Source organism: Moschus berezovskii, chromosome 12 (genome assembly GCF_049115385.1).
Source record: "Moschus berezovskii isolate FMDL1 chromosome 12, NW_MosBer_1.0, whole genome shotgun sequence".
Lineage (NCBI taxonomy): Eukaryota > Metazoa > Chordata > Mammalia > Artiodactyla > Moschidae > Moschus > Moschus berezovskii.
Genome location: NC_142471.1, coordinates 45,644,574 through 45,662,127, shown reverse-complemented (window position 1 = coordinate 45,662,127; position 17,554 = coordinate 45,644,574). Strand labels below are relative to the sequence as shown.

Genomic DNA, 17,554 nt, shown 5'->3' with positions numbered 1-17,554 from the left:
TTAATGCCCACCCGGCAGTAAAGAGACAGCCTTCACATTCATGGCTGCGATGGAGTCAGAGTTTCCCTGCAAAAATGCAAGATTCGGTGACTATCCAGCATCTCATAATGTAATATCCAAAGTGTCCAGGATGCAATTAAATATGCAACTAAATATTCTATTAAATCTATATACCTGTGCATATTTGTTGTTGTTTAGTCACTCAGTCATGTCTGACTCTTCTGAGACCCCTGTGGGATTTTCCGGGCAAGAATACTGGAGTGGGTAGTCATTTCCTTCACCAGGGATCTTCCTGACCCAGGGATCGAACCCAAGTCTCCACAAGTCCTGCACTGGAAGCAGGTTCTTTACCGCTGAGCCACCTGGGAAACCCATCTCTGTGTGCATGTATGTATGTATAAACATATAATTTAAAATATACAAGAAAGTTTGGTTCTAGTATTAATGGTGATGATCTTAGGATATTGGGAATTCTGGTGATGCTCACAAACAGAGCAGAACAAAAACCACTTTCTCATTGTCCATGCATCCTGTCATTCCTGTGAAATGACACCTGTGAGTTGTCCCACAGGCCCTTGGGTGGGAGTGGGGGATGCTCCAGGGACAGCTGAGCAGATGTCTCTGTTGGGGCTACTTACACTGAACTTAATGCAGAATTGTCCCTGACAAATGATGTATTTTATTTTCCCACAGCTGGGGCGTTCGTGCTGCACTCTCTAATACCTTGAAGGCAAGCTAGGCTACAGCCAGTCAGGCAAAGGGCTGGCTGGGTGCTGGTCTCCCTGGGGGTAATTGGGGACCTCTGGCTGAATCCTCAGAGCCTGGTATTCCCTGTGGCCCAGAGCCAAGTAGGTGAGACTGCCTTCCCAGCCCTGGAGCAGAACGGGCTGGGGTTATGAAGAAGCCAAGAGAAAAAAGAGATGAAGTGGCTGAGATCCATCCTTTTTAACATTAAAAGAAAATCCAATTGTCTTTCTATAGGCCCTTAAGAAATGAGAAAAAAAAAAAAAAACCCAGAGGCTTCTACTGACACAATTAATACTTTACTTAGAAATCAATTGTCAACCAAACGTTTTTACATCAAACCAATCCCATGGATAGAGGAACCTGGCGAAGTACAGTCCATGGGGTTGCAAAGAGTCAGACACAACTGAACAACTAAGCATGATACAGCTCAAGGAAGTGCAAATATCCTACAAAGACTCTACTAATTCTTTTGAGAGACCATAGTCAACTTAGCAAGGAGGCTAGCGGCAGAGCTGAAATGTAACCAACCTGGAAGTGAAATGAGGACAAGGAATGTGCTGGCAGAGGACTGGGGATCAGTCTCCTGGAATCATAACCCACCAGGGCAATCAGAATCAGCCAGCCCCTCAGTAATCAAGAACCGACCATCACAAAGAACAGGAAAAACGACAGCGCCTGTAAGAAAATGTCCTACTAAAATCCTGCATTCTGTGTTAGTGTGGTGCTGATTATTCTTCAAGGGATGTGTATGAGTGTTTGTATTGTTGTTGTTCAAAGTTATTGTCCAACTCTTTTGTGACCCTGTAAACTGTAGCACCGCCAGGCTTCTCTGCCCATGGACTTCTCCAGGTAAGAATACTGGAGAGCCTTGCCATTTCCTTCCCAGGGGATCTTTCCAACCCAGGGACTGAACCCAAGTCTCCTGCATTAGCTGGCGGATTCTTTACCACTGAGCCACCAGGGATACCAAGCGTATGTGTGCATGCACTATTTGTATGTACTTATAATTTTTGACTCATTTTTTTCACTTAGTAGATTTTGCTCATCCTCCCTCTGCATAGATGTAGATTAACTCATCCTGCCTCATCTTCCAAGTGAATTCACTGCAGGGCTGAGTCATCGGGTTGGTGTTTCCTGGTTTATGGTGTAGGCCAGAGTCAGCCAAGATTCCCTGTGCCCTGCTCACAGGGGTTCAGAGCTTGCAGGCACATCTTCCTCATCTATACACAGGCTGAGCAAGATGAAGCTCAGGAGGCCATTAGCAGGATCCCCAAAGTCCTTCCCTCCGACCCTGCTTTCTGCATGTTGAGTGGATTACAGGCTCTCTGCGGCAGCCTATCCCTTCCCTCTGAGATCCTGAAAATCTGGAAATTGCTGGCTCCAAAGCCATCGACTTCCTATCATCCAAAACTTCCTTGATGTCTCAGGGCCATTTACGGAATCACTTTCCATCTTCCAACCACTTTGCAGACATTTCCTTAATTTTTCCACTTCAAAGATAAACACATGGGCCCAACTTGAAAATGTGAAACTGGAAAATGTGGATTCTCAAATCATCAAGGGAAGACAGAAGAGCTTGTTCAAAGGCAGACCCAGGGAAGGGTGTGATGTAGCCAGAGAATCTTAGGAACATAAATGGAAAGAGCAGAGGACAGTGGGAACATTTGTTTAATAAGCATTCACAGAGTGTCTTCCAGGTGCCAGGTTTCTGCAAAGTCACAGAGGAGGAAGTGAAAGGGACAGCCAGGGGCCAGAAGGTGCAGGACTTTGACAGATCCACATGACATTTCTTCTGTGGTATTAGGGTCTTCTTATGTAATGGTTGAAGTCCCTAACCAGACCCTGTAGTATCACTGGGAGCAGGCACCATACTGGTCCAGCTTCATGGAGTGAGGGGGCAGTCACAGAAATGAAGCCCTTGGCCAGAAGAAAGAGTTCAAATGAGTGCAAAGTTCCAGTGAAACCCAATTTTTAAAATATTTTTTAAAATTTTTCTTCCAGTTTTATTGAGATATAATTAACATACAGCACCGCAAAGGTTTAAGGTGTCCAGCATAACGATTTGACTTACATAACTCATGAAATGATTACCATAATATGTTTAGTGAACATTCTTCATCTCTTACAGACACAAAAGAACAGGAAAAGGAAAAAAATAATATTTTCCTTGTGATGAGCACTCTTACAAAATGTTCTAATAACTTTCATATAAAACATACAACAGTATTAATTATATAAATCATAGTGTATACTACATCCCTAGTATTTATTTATTTTATAACTAGAAGTTTGTACCTTTTGATCACCTCTGTCATCATACAAAGATATTACATTATTATTAATTATATTCCCCACACTGCATATTTCATTCCTGGGACTCATCAGTAAAACTCAATTTTTAAATAAAGTTATCAGATCAGAAATCCAAACAGTGAGCACTTAAGAGCAAGGAGGTATATAAAATAAGAAAGTGCTGCACTCGGCACTTTTTTTGAATGGATGAGAGTTATGGCCATTGTGCTTTCAGTGCCTGGGAAGGGTTATAAATAGCCAGGGGGAAGGGATTTTCCCATATGCTCTATCAAACACACTCACACACACACACAGACTTTAACACTCTTGATTTTTCAGACATTCTAAATTTTAAAACAAATAAGTTATTGGAATAGAAACATGAAGTGTGCCAAGTTTTCACCAGCAACCAAAGGAGCCTAAAGTATGAACATGTGAAACTTCAGGACACAAACCAGGAGTCTGACCCTTGATGGAGAAAGCGGGTCCCCCTCAGAGCCAGACGCAGGGAGGACAGGGATGTAAGGGTGGGTTCCCACATAGGAGCCTTGCTTCAGGAACTGGACAGAACAACCAGATGTGAATATCCACCCTTCCTGGTGCTCCCAGACGGCTCCTTCCATGGAAGGGTCCAGCCCAGCTTGGGGAGAGGAAGCTCTGGAAAGTTGGGGAGCATGCTTATGCCCATTTAGACTGGTCTCTGGGACCTGAGGGGTGGGAGTCAGATCAGGAGGGACACATGCCCCTTTACAGCCAGTCTTAGAAGGAGCCTTCTCCAAAGGAGGGCAAGGATGGCCAGAGTTAGAGACCAAGGTCCCTGGAAGGGAAGACAAAAGGCCAGTCTGGAAGCAGGTCTCGGTGGCTGTTGTGATGTGTCCCCTTGCTTCATCTTCAGGCCATTCCTACTGTCACTTGTCTTTCCCAGATGACCATTCTACAAGCTTCCAGGTGACTCTGATTTGGGCTGAGACCCACTGATTCACAGAGTTCTCCAACTGGAGAAAATGCACAGGAGAAGGAGACCTAGTCAGAGGGAAGAACAAGTCAGGGATTGACTTTGGTTTTAGTCTAAACCACAGACAAGGAAAATCAGAGCTTTCTTTCATTCAGGGTCCCCATCTAGGAAAAAAAAAGAAAGTCAAGTTGGGGGAATTCCTTGGTGGTCCATGGGTTAGGACTCTCCACTCTCACTGCAGAGAGCATGCTTTGATCCCTGGTCAGGAAACTAAGATCCTGCAAGCCTCATAGGGCAACCAAAAAAAAAAAAAACAATTAGTGAATAGGATTCAAGTTGGGAGCGATAGTTTTTTTATTAAAAAAACCAAGCTGGGATATATTTCAAGGTTACACAGTTATGATGACTTCCACCTACGCATGATTCATTCTTGTCCTGGAAATGATCAAAGGAAATCTGCTTATAAACAACAATGCCACAAGAATAAAACCAGGAGGACAATTGGGAAAGAGGTGTTCTCGTGCCTAGGGGCTGCTTTGCCATGCTTGGAGGGCATTTGCAGCAGAATAACAATAGAAATATATATTTATCATTCATTCATCTATTTATTCTTTAATCAAATGCTATTTTCTGAGTGTGTTGGGAACTGAGGGCAAGGGGAGAGACAGAAATTAATTCACTTAACAATGTATACTGAGCACCTATTGCACATAATAACTGTGTGATTACTGTGTGTCATCACTTGGATTCCAGTCACATAAGGGGACTGTCTATGTTCCAGGGGGTAAAGGTGAGCCTGCATTTGTTAAATTTTGTCTATACCCCAAGTTTGGTCTACCTCATGTAGGTTTAGCCAACAATCATTCCTATAAGGTTGATAAGGTTATGATGCTATGGAATAAAAAAGTCACTGCTGTGTTGTGATGACTAGAACAGTTTTTAAGACAGGAACTTTCTGCGACAGAGAACAAATGATGTGTTACTTCACAACAAATGGAGAAAATGTTGTAATCTGTTCAATTACCAAAGCGTAGCCCCAGTTACGGTGTAACTTGGAATTCTAGGTCAGCTGAGTTTTACACTATTTATGGATTTATGCCTGCCAAAGAGACGATTTTCAACTTGAAATGTGATCCAGTGTTTGACTTTGGAACTGGTGTTCTAATGCAGCTTATTCAGTTCTTATGGCCATATATTAATGCTAGTTAGATTTAGAAATCTGAGGGACAAAGGCAGTCGTGAGGTATTTTTAAATGCAACCCTATTTCTAAGCCACTTGCCTCTGATGCTACGTATTTTGCTTGGTGCCCAGATGGGGAGCACATTTTTATTGGCCTGCATGCTCCCAGCTTGCATGTTAATAATGGGTATTATTACGCGCTTTGGTATTATGCCAGCCTTATCCTGGCAACTGTTTTTGGATGGACTGTTTCCAGTGAAAACAATTGCTTCCCAAGTAGTTTTAAGTGAAGTACCCAATTAAGAACAGAAATTTGCAATGGTTGATAGATTCTCAGCTTTAAGAAATAAACTAATCGTCAATTCCAAGCTGACTGAGAAGAAGCTACTCCAGAATAAGAAACCACAGCCAGGAAATGATAAGCCATTACCAAGAACAGTCTTTAAAAATCAAAGGAAATATGAGGCTAAGAAAGCTGCAAAGCAGGAAGTGACTAGAACCAAGACTTGGCACCTACCCCTGCCCCCCAGAGCACCCCACAGAACACTGTGTCTCCATTAACATCTGGAGACCGCGAGACAAATGAAAAATTCAAGATCCTAAAGGAGACCCCAAAGCAACTGAACCCTGAAAGAATAGTTAGCAACTGAAATATGACTAGAAAAACAATAAGTTGGAGAAAATTCAAAAAGATATCACCCTTCTCCAGGAGCTGGAAGATTTGGAATTGGTTATGCTAAATATTTAGAGAAGGCAAGTTGTTAGCATAAACCAGGAAACACATCCCGTGTACTAAACCTGGTGGAGCACCCAGAACGTCACCAGGCCACCATAGATACACCATGTACCGCTCATCTATAATGCAACCATTTAGCCAAGCTTTGACATATATGTGAAAATGAAAAGTGTTAGTCACTCAGTCACATCTGGCTCTTTGCAACCACCACATGGACTGTAGCCCACCAGGCTCCTCTGTCTGTGGCATTCTCCAGGGAAGAATACTGGAGTGGGTAGTCATTCCTTTCTCCAGGGGATCTTCCCAACCCAGGAATGAAACCTGGGTCTCCTGCATTGCAGGCGGATTCTTTACCATCTGAGCCACCAGGGAAGCCCTTAGCTAATAATGTTCACTAAAGCAAATTTCTCTACCTTTCAATACATTGTTGAAGAAAAGAGATATCAATTTCTTAGCCAAGCTCAAGACATTGAAAATCAAGTATCATTTTCATTCAGTATAATTTACCATACATGGGGAAAGACATTTTAAATTTAAATAAATGTAACCCATTTGACTGCTTTAAAGTAGTGCAAAACAAGCCAGGTGAAAAAAAGTGTGTTTCTCTAACTTGAGAATGAATGTTTTCTCCTCAGCCTGTACTAGCTCACTAAGCTGATCAGCATAACCTCAGAGTAATTTTGTAGAAAAGTGAATTGCTTTATAGCACAGTTCTTTTGAGAATCCTTAAAGTTTTAATTTTTAAACCAAGACTCAGGCTTTGCTCTATCCAGTGAGGAACCCCAGAAGAGCCTGAATACATGGGTGTCATTTCCCCCTCACAAAAGGAGTTGCAGCAATCTTTTTAGTGGCCTTGAATGGTCAGAGATAGATCTGGACACATAATACTGGTATGTGGAAGTCCCCATTCATTTATACATATGTATTTCATGCCTCCCGTGAGCTAAGCTTCATCTAGACATAGTCAAGCTATAATAAAATGTACCATGTGGAGTCTGTCAGGAAAGAGATTAATAATATGTTAAAGTTTTTAGCAGGTAAAATAACTTAAAAGAGCTAAGAAACAAACACACACACACAAGAGAACATGGAGAAAAAAATACAAGGTGGCAAGAAAGGGATCCCCAGAAAAACAGCTTTAAGAAACCAGAGGGAGGGAACCACTCAGCCCCTGACTGGTGGTGACACTTGCGAGGGAAGCCCAGGAAGTTGGGTTTCCTCTAGCTCTGATTTCATGGAGACATGGTAACAGAGACGCTCTGCAGAAGCAGGGCTCTGTGAAGCATCCACTGGAGGCAGATGATGGCTGAAGTTTGTGGGGAGGGTACCATCTGCCCAATGAGAGGTAGGTCTTCCCTGGTTTTTCTCCATGTCCAGTTTTTATCTTGAATCCAAAGTTGAGTTGCTTGCCCTGTTGCAGGACACAGAGTTTCTTTTTGAAACTTTATGCAGCTGATCCTAGGTACCACACATGCTGTACCTCAATTCTAGAAACCATGCTTCTTCCCATGTGGGTGGCAGGGTGCTATCCTTAAACTTTATAATGTGGAAAGCAGGCTGACAAGGGAGTGTGTTCCTGCTGTCATGCTCTTTATTTTTGCACTGATCATGACCAGGCAAACAGAATGCCCAGGCCACAGGACAACTTCAGACTGAGGTTACCTGGAAGGAGATGCTTACTTAGAGCAACAGCTACCTAGAGAGGTAGAAATCTCTCCTAAAGGGAAAAGTCAATTCTCCTAGAAAAATAAAGGCTCTCAAGGCAAAACTTTCTTGCCATTGCCCAGGGAGGGATAATAGAAATAAAAGGCTTCATTTCCTTCCTGCATATCTTAATAGAAGTCACCCAAGCCAGCCAGGGCACAGGTTTCCCAGCACAGAGCCTCTGATGAGGTGAGCCAGGCACCGCCTGGAAAGCAAAGGGCAGCTTCTACTGAAGGGAAACAGACCTTCCCATGAGTCCTCAAGAAAGTGCTGGAATTCCTCCTTGCACTGCTGTAGCCCTGTGACCCACATCCTTCCCTTAATTCCTTGGCTGAAGAAACAGCAGGAAAAGGTTTCGCTTCCCTCTGCTCCTGGAAAACCATTTGAAGTCTGGTTCCTGTCATCCTTGCAGCCAGGTCGTTTCTCTGGGAGAAACTGATTGAGTAGGGTGACCAAGAGATTTATTCTCAGGCCTGAAACCAGAGACCAAGGAAGGGTCTGGGAAGGCAAAGGAGAATAAGAATCACGTTGAACTTCATAAGTTCCTTTTGTGGTTGGTAGGGGAATGGAGGAGAGAAGAAGAGAAAAGAAAGATGTTTCTGCCTTGCTTCTGCTCCACTCCAGCTAGGAAACCATACAGTGTTCCCCATCCTGCCTGACACCTGCCTCAACAGGCTCGGGATATTGATGGGAATGTAGTAGCCCAGGAAGCATATTTATCATTCACGCTATCTTAGAATCAGCTTCATATGATCCCAGGCCTCCTTGGAATCTGCTCTCTATCCATTCTGTACTCAGAAGCTGTCATTTTGTTCACATACGGTTTACTAAGTTATTTCACATTTGTTCACTCAAATCAATTTACAATGTGGGGAAAGCACCATGGGGGGACTCTGGGCTCTAACAGTGAACAAGAGACAGATGGCTGTGTCCTCAGGGAGCTTCCAGCCTAGTACAGAGACAGGCATGAGAAAAGGTCTTAAGTCCAGGATGTTGTGATAAACATGAAGAACACAAATAGAACCTAAGACGCAATGTGTTAGTAATTCTATAAATGCAAATGGGTGCAATTCCTAAATTAAAAGTCAGAAAGGGAAATAGGAAGGAGTGCATTAATCCCTGGATACAGGGTCATCTTTGGAGGGATGACAAGGTTTTGAAACTGGCCATTTGTGCATGGAAGAGCTTATACATTGAATAGTTTCACTGCAGGTTAGTGGGATGACTGACCAACAATGATATTAGTGACCCTGAAATGCCAGGACATGTAGTCCTTTTCTCTGAGTGGTTCAGTTGTTCCTTGAAAAACCCTACAATTTCCCATGTTGACAGTGGAAGTCTAAGGATGTCTCTAAATCTATTAGCAACTAACTTAATTTTCCTTTTCTCACCCAATTTTATTTGCTTGATGTCTTCAAATACAGAACCTCTTTGTTCCCATTTCTTTAGCAAAAGAAATCTCAAGCATTCACTTTGGGTGACAGAGGTGGCTATATAGATTGTGGCACCAAGTGCAAAATTAAAATGTGGTTCCCCTTGTTCAAAAGCTGGAAAAATGTTAAAAGTTCTTAAATATAAAGCTTTTCCCTTCTTCCATGATCTGACCTCTCTTGAAATCATTTACAACTACAAATTCAAGTTTGTATTAATTGTCATTAAGTTCAGTTCAGTTCAGTTCTGTCACTCAATCGTGTCCGACTCTCTGTGACCCCATGAATCACAGCACGCCAGGCCTCCCTGTCCATCACCAACTCCTGGAGTTCACTCAAACTCATGTCCATCGAGTCGGTGATGCCATCCAGGCATCTCATTCTCTGTCGTCCCCGTCTCCTCCCACCCCCAATCCCTCCCAGCATCAGACTCTTTTCCAGTGAGTCAACTCGTCGCATGAGGTGGCCAAAGCATTGGAGTTTCAGTTTTAGCATCAGTCCTTCCAATGAACACCCAGGATTGATCTCCTTTAGAATGAATGGACTGGTTGGATCTCCTTGCAGTCCAAGGGACTCTCAAGAGTCTTCTCCAGCACCACAGTTCAAAAGCATCAATTCTTCGGCGCTCAGCTTTCTTCACAGTCCAACTCTCACATCCATACATGACCACGGGAAAAACCATAGCCTTGACTAGATGGACCTTGGTTGGCAAAGTAATGTCTCTGCTTTTTAGTATGCTATCTAGGTTGGTCATAACTTTCCTTCCAAGGACGAAGCATCTTTTAATTTCATGGCTTATTTTAAAAATAAATATTTATCTAGAATTATTTTTTGGCTGACCACTATTCTTCTTCAAATTTAATTATCAATATTTTTGCTTTATTTTGCAGTAATAGATTCTCCAAATTTTCTGGGAAGGCTTCTCACTGGTAAACTTCCAGAGTTCTTAAAAGGTTTTAAGAAACTAATTTTCCCTAGTATTTATTTGTTTTTATATTGCTTTGGATAGAATTCCAGTTAAAAAATCACATGGCAACAATTTTGAAGATATTGCTCTATTGCTTTCAGAAATTCTCTCTTGCTTTTAAGAACTATAATTCCAACTGTTTTTATTCCTTTATAGAGCAATTACATTCTCTTTTGTTTTGCTTTATTAGCCTTTAGGAAACTTTTTCCTGCAATATCACCAGTGTGTATATGTGGTCTGTTTGTTACATTTGACCTACCTAACACCCAGTGGGCTGTTTAGATTCACAGACTCATGTCTTCGTTTCTGAAAATTTTGTCCTCTGTTATTTATTCCTCCCTTTACTTCTCTGCTTTTTTTTTTCCCCTTACAAATTGAATTAGGCAGAATTTGGAATAATATGATAAGTCTCTCTGTCTCACTATGCTCCTTTAATACATTCCATTTCCTTGTCTTTGGGGCTATATTTTGGAAGAATTCTTTGTTGACATCTTCCAGCTTACAAATTCAATTTTCAGCTACGTTAATTCTGCTCTTTAGCCCACTTTTTTTATTTCATTGACTTTATTTCCTTTTCTCCAGATCTCTGAGTTTTGAAATAATTTATTTAGAAAATACTCTCATCCATTTTTACATTATTATATCATTTACTAACATTAATTATATTCTAAGGAATGTTTTGATGCTTTTAAAGTTTATTTCCTGAGCAATATCTTTTTCACGCTATTTTTAATTTCAATGTACTTTCAAAGTAATTTTACATATCATTCTAAAGATGCTGATTTTCTTCCAATGTTTTTAGGCTCTTTACGTTTGTTTCCTTGACTGTGAAATAGATGGATACATATTACTGCTGAGTTAGGTTTCCCAGATATATAGATATAGATATATGCTGGATTTAGAAAAGGCAGAGGAATCAGAGATCAAATTGCCAACATTCATTGGATCATAAAAAAAAACAAGAAAGTTCCAGCAAAACATCTACTGCTTTATTGACTATGCAAAGCCTTTGACTGTGTGGATCTCAACAAACTGTGGAAAATTCTTAAAGAGATGGGAATACCAGACTACCTTACCTGCCTCCTGAGAAATCTGTATGCAGATCAAGAAGCAACAGTTAGAACTGGACCTGGAACAACAGACTGGTTCCAAATAGGGAAAGGAGTATGTCAAGGCTGTATATTGTCACCCTGCTTATTTAACTTATATGCAGAGTACATCATAAGAAATGATGGGCTGGATGAAGCACTAACTGGAATCAAGATTTCTGGGAGAAATATCAATAATCTCAGATAGGCAGATGATACCACCCTTATGGCAGAAAGCAAAGAACTAAAGAGCCTCTTGATGAAAGTGAAAGAGGAGAGTGAAAAAGTTGGCTTAAAACTCAATATTCAGAACACTAAGATCATGGCATCTGGTCCCATCACTTCATGGCAAATAGATGGGGAAACAATGAAAACAGTGAGAGATTTTATTTTGGGGGGCTCCAAAATCACTGCCTTTTGATACTGTTCATGGGGTTCTCAAGGCAAGTATACTGAAGTGGTTTGCCATTACCTTCTCCAGTGGACCACATTCGGCTGTGGTCCATGTGATCAGATCGACTAGTTTTCTGTGATTATGATTTCAGTGTGTCTGCCCCCTGATGCCCCCTCGCAATACCTACCGTCTTATTTGGATTTCTCTTACCTTGGTCGTGGGATATCTCTTCACAGCTGCGCAGCCGCTGCACCTTACCTTGGACTCTTGGACTGCAAGGAGATCCAACTAGTCTATTCTAAAGGAGATCAATCCTGGGTGTTCATTGGAAGGACTGATGCTAAAGCTGAAACTCCAATACTTTGGCCACCTCATGCGAAGAGTTGACTCACTGGAAAAGACTCTGATGCTGGGAAGGATTGGGGGCGGGAGGAGAAGGGGATGACAGAGAATGAGATGGCTGGATGGCATCACCGACTCGATGGACATGAGTTTGAGTGAACTCCGGGAGTTGGTGATGGACAGGGAGGCCTGGCGTGCTGTGATTCATGGGGTCGCAAAGAGTCGGACACGACTGTGCGACTGAACTGAACTGAACTGAAAATCACTGCAGATGGTGACTGCAGCCTTGAAATTAAAAGATGCTTGCCCCTTGGAAGCAAAGCTTCCCTGATCAACCTAGACAGCAAATTAAAAAGCAGAGACATTACTTTGCCAACAAAGGTCCATCTAGTTAAAGCTATGGTTTTTCCAGTAGTCATGTATGGATGTGAGAGTTGGACTATAAAGAAAGGTGAGCACCGAAGAACTGATGCTTTTGAACTGTGGTGTTGGAGAAGACTCTTGAGAGTTCCTTAGACTGCAAAGAGATCCAACCAATCAATCCTAAAGGAAATCAGTCTTCAATATTCATTGGAAGGAATGATAATGAAGCTGAAAATCCAATAGTTTGGTCACCTGATACAAAAAACTGACTCAAAGAAAAGACTCTGGTGCTGGGAAATATTGAAGGTGGGAGGATAAGGGACAACAGAGGATGAGATGGTTGGATGGCATCACTGACTCGATGGACATGAGTTTGACGAAGCTCTGGTGGTTGGTGATGGACAGAGAAGCCTGGCCTGCTGCAGTCCATGGGATCGCAAAGAGTTGGACACAACCGAGTGACTGAACTGAAATGAACTGAACTGAACATATAGATATAGATAGATACATATTAAAGGAATGGCATATGTCTTCCCAGGAAGACAGTCTATTCTGGTATTTAATATTTCATGTATTTCGGATGAGCGACTAACCAGCAATGCCAATTACTAACTATCTGAGTAAATTATTTGTCTTCTCTGATACTCAACTTTCTAATCAAAAAAATGGGTACAGCATAAAAATAAGATTAGGATTAACCTTGCAAATCTGTACACTAGTGCCTGGCAATAATAACACAAACGTTAACTGGTGTTTCAGTTGGTTCAAGTCAGAACCCAGGAGTGGGAGAAGTTGACATCCAAAGAACTGAGTCACTTACAGTAGAACTGGTAATGCGATGATGGATAAAATATTTTGATAAATAGGAGATGTCCAAGTGCCTTGCTCACTGTGCCCTCATTGAAACCTGCCACTCCACCTCCATTTCTTATCCTGAAATGTCAGGTGGGAGAAGCCCTGAGGAACACCATGCAGCCCCAGGCCTGGCAGGAGGAGAGTCTATAACCATTGGGTGTTGCAGCTTTCTGCTGAGGCGAGGAACCCAGAACGTGCCCTGGGATTTCTGTCCTCTTGGCCCATCTGTTCTCTGTTTTCACCTTGATTTCCACTGGTAGCTTTTGAGGACGGCAGAGCGTCTTCTTTCCTCCCAAGAAATAAGCAAGGCAAACTGTAGCCAAAATCAGCAGCTGCTGGTGTGCTTAACTGGGAAAATATCTCCCAGAGCTGCCAAGGCTATGTGATAGAAGGGGATCGAAGAAGCTTAAGGTTCTCTTCCCAAGACATAAAGTAAGTTTCAGTACCAAAAAAATCACATCGCTCACTTCCACACAGGAGACCCCCAGGTGTTTTTCAGAGACACAGTCCAACTATTTGTGGTGAGCTGCATTGACCCATAAATAAATCTCCAATTGTTTCTGCTTGCCTGTCTTTTCTACATTGCCCAAAATCTCCTTGAAATGGAATTCCCAGGACATCCTGATAGCAGAGAAACCCTGCACCCAGCCATGAGTACATCATTTTCTAGACTAGTCATCATTTCTGCCCCGCCCTCCCCGCCCCAGCTCTAAAATCAATGTGTGAGTACAGACTTGGTGCCAATCTGTGGACACTGGGTTTGTCCAAGCATGGAGAAGAAGACACAGTGCTGAGAAGATGGGCTGGTGACCTTGGATGTTAATCAATAATACCTGATAGCAGCCAGCTCCTCAGTTACAATCCCGGCAAAGGAGAAACTAAACTGGGGCAGGGAAAGCCATTCCCAACCCCATCCTCACATTCCAGTCCTGCTCTCTTCCCTCCACCTCACCCTGGAGGATTTAGTTAAGCTAAATCGCACCACCCCCCCAAACGCCGCCACCACCACCCCGCCGCCTGGACATCCCTCTCCAGCCAAAGGGCCGAGAGACAGGATGACTACAGGGCGGGAGCAGACTTACATCTCTCCAAGTGTTGGAAGGAGCGGATGAGTCCAGCTGAGAGCTCTTCTTCTTAAGTGCTTGCAGCCCAGCCAGTCTGGAGAGAGCAGGTCTGCGAACAGGAGTGAACGAGGGTCAGAAGGGACGGGATAGCCTCTGGAGGTAATGACAAGGCTGGAACCTTGCACCTCCAGACCAGCTTCTACTGGAGATTAGTCTGGCATTGGGTCAAGAATAAGATCCTAAATTGGAGCTGAGGACTGAGCATCCAGGCTGAGCCATACAGCAAATCAGGCCAACTGACATATAACTGCCCTGGCTGGATTCTCCTCTCCCGAAGCCAGCTTGTTCCCAGTGCTGTGGGACTGTCCTTCCTACTGTAATCTCAACCCCATTCCCAGAATTAGGCCTTATCCAGGTCTCTCTGGGCTTGTCAGTTGGCTCTAGTGATAAAGAACTTGTCTGCCAATGTAGGAGACTTAAAGAGACAAGGGTTTGAACCCTGGGTCTGGAAGATCCCCTGGAGGAAGGCATGGCAACCCACTCCAGTATTCTTGCCTGGAAAATTCCATGGACAGAGGAACATGGTGGGCTACAGTTCATAGAGTTGCCAAGAGTCGGACACAACTGAAACAATTTAGCACGCACACACAGGTCTCTCTCCTCTTAGGGAAGGGCTTTTCCTGACATTGGCCAGGGCTTTGCATGGTACCAGTGACTACTTCAGGATTGCAGCTATCAAATTTCTCTTTGATCCTTCCATTCAGGTATCCCCTGCCTACCACACCAGGACAGTTTTCACATTTTCCCAGACTGGACCTGGGTTTCCACTTGTTTACAAGAGGCATGGAGCAGAGGAAAGTGCTTTCACTAACACCATTGCCACTGCCTTACCATCTCAAGCCAGCAATGTCCTTCTCTCCGTCTGAATAAATCACCCGTGGACCTCACCTCTATATTATCTCCTCCAGGAATCCTTTCTTGCCTCCTCCCCACTTGGTTTAGGTGTCTGCCCTCCCACCCTGTATGCTCCCTTCCCTCCGTCTTACACTAATCAACTTCCTCTGTGATCTTGTCTGTGTTCAACACTGGACCAAGAGCCCTCAGATGATATGAACCATGTCTATCCTGTCCTTTTTAATGTGCTGTTCCCTCACTCCTAGCTGGCACAGCAAAGGGCAAGTAGATAGTATATCCCAATGGATATATTCTATTTCTCTGGAATGGAACTTGCCAAAGATGTAGGTAAGACCATTCAAGATTAAAGGAGGCTAAACCCAAAGTCTGAGTCTGGTTTGGATCCTGGACCAGAAAAGGGGCATTTGTGAGGCAATTGGTGAGGTTGGCATGAGGTCTATAGAGCAGATGAATGCCACATCAAGGTAATTTCATGATTTTGATCTTTGTAGTCATGTCATATTAGATATAGAGCTTTCCAGGTGGCTCAGTGGTAAAGAATCCCCTTGCCAATGTAGGGGATGCAGGTTCAATCCCTGGGTTGGAAAGATGAAAGATCCCCTGGAGAAGGAAATGGCAACCGACTCCAGTATTCTTGCCTAGGGAAGCTCATCAATAGAGGAGCCTGGCAGGCTTCAATCAGTGGGGTCACAAGAGAGTCGGACACGACTGAGCGACCCAACGACATATTAGACATAACATCTGGGTTGGGCAAAAAGTACAGGAATTCTTTTTACAATTTTTGCACACTTTTATAGTATAAAATCATATTAGAATATATAAATGTTAGATGCTCAGTCATCTCTGACTCTTTGCAACCCCATGAACTATAGCTTGCCAGGCTCATCTGTTCATGGGATTCTCCAGGCAAGAATACTGGAGTGGATTGTCATGCCCTCCTCCAGGGGATCTTCCTGACCCGGAGATCAAATCCAGGTCTCCCACATTGCAGGCAGGTTCTTACCATATTAATATATATATATAATTACATTAAAATATAAATTTACAAATGTAAGCAGAGAAAAAGTATAGATTATTTAGAAAGAATGAGATCCAACCTCAGGATTCCCTCTGAACTTGATTTTCTTAGTAAATTCAACATCAGTTTTTCTTTACTTCTGCTTTTCTCTTTCCTATAAAAAATAGAAACTGCATGTTTAAGGTGTAGGAGAAGATCCTTATTTCTGAGTGTCTGCCTGAAAAGGCTGTAGGTACATATGATGCAGTGGTGTCTTGGTCCCCAAAGCCCTGCTCAGTGACATCCAACCAGTACACCAGTTTTCAGATGAATTTCTTATCAATGGGCAGACAAGGGCCTGTTCCAACCCACTGTCCTGCACAACATCTGTCAGCTGGATGGGGGCAGGGCAAATGATTCCATTGGACTTGAGCAAACACTGGAGCTGCTTCCTACAGACCAGCGTAAGTTTTAACCTGATGAGAAGGATGACGCCTGAGATGTTCATAGGAACGGGCTTCACAAACAGGGACGAACACCAGGAAAGAGAAAACCCCACACAGCATTCTGTACTCCATCCCCCGACTCAGAGCTCCAACCCCTGCTTTTCATCCTCAGGCCAACCCAACATGGGTCACCCTCACCCTTGTCTTAAGGGCATGGATGGGACTGTCTGAGTCTGGATTGGAGCCTTCCCTTCAGATGTCAGGAATGCAGGAGGGGCTGCAGGTGAAACTCCAGGCCTGGTTCATCAGCTTGAGACTTAAAGCTGAACAAACATCCCCTGCTGGCCAAGGCCAGGCCCAGCACCCTCCGTGAGCACAGCATGGTTTTGCCGCCCTCCTTCCTTGCCTCGGAGCCATTCGTGAGGCACCATAGCCTCTCACTCCTAAACTACAGACACTTGTGCTTGGAGGCAGGAGACCCAGTGTGTACCCACCCGACTCCTGGAGAAATGGAGCCAGCCTCAACTCAGGTACCCAGGGTAACATGGTGACTGCTTTCCCACAAGGCTCCTCCTGGGGTTGCTAAAGCAGAGTGAAATGAAATCTGTCCCCTGCAACTTCTACCTACAGATCAAAGTTCTACCCTATAGTGACTGCTCAGAACCCTTTTGTTTTCTCTACCACATTGTAGCTTTTTAAACATCTGGAGACAGACATCATTTTTCTCCCAAGTCTTTTTATTTTTTTCAGACTAGACAGCCCCATTGGGTTCCACAGTGTTTCCACACATCTCTACACAACATGGTTTTTAGATTCCCTGAGATGTTAATCTATCTCCTGCATTTATTTTAGGGTTCTTCCTCTAATGCAAAGGACAATTAGAATACAAAGTTCCAGACCAAGTAGCCAGCACAGAGGACAGGCGAACTTTCTGTTCCTCTGATCCACACTCCATTCCTCCACTGACACAGTCCAAGTTTTCCTTCTTAGCAACACGTGGTGATGCTGGCTCCCACTGAAGCTGTATAACACCTAAACTCCAAAACATTCACCATCTGATATTTACCCAATTAACTTCC

The 17,554-nt window shown here is 43.3% G+C and overlaps 1 pseudogene; it reads left to right on the top strand.

The window, feature by feature from the left end:
- The first annotated feature begins 4,968 nt into the window (after nucleotides 1-4,968).
- LOC129555168 (eukaryotic translation initiation factor 2A pseudogene) lies at nucleotides 4,969-5,922 on the top strand (annotated as a pseudogene).
- Nucleotides 5,923-17,554: the final 11,632 nt, after the last annotated feature.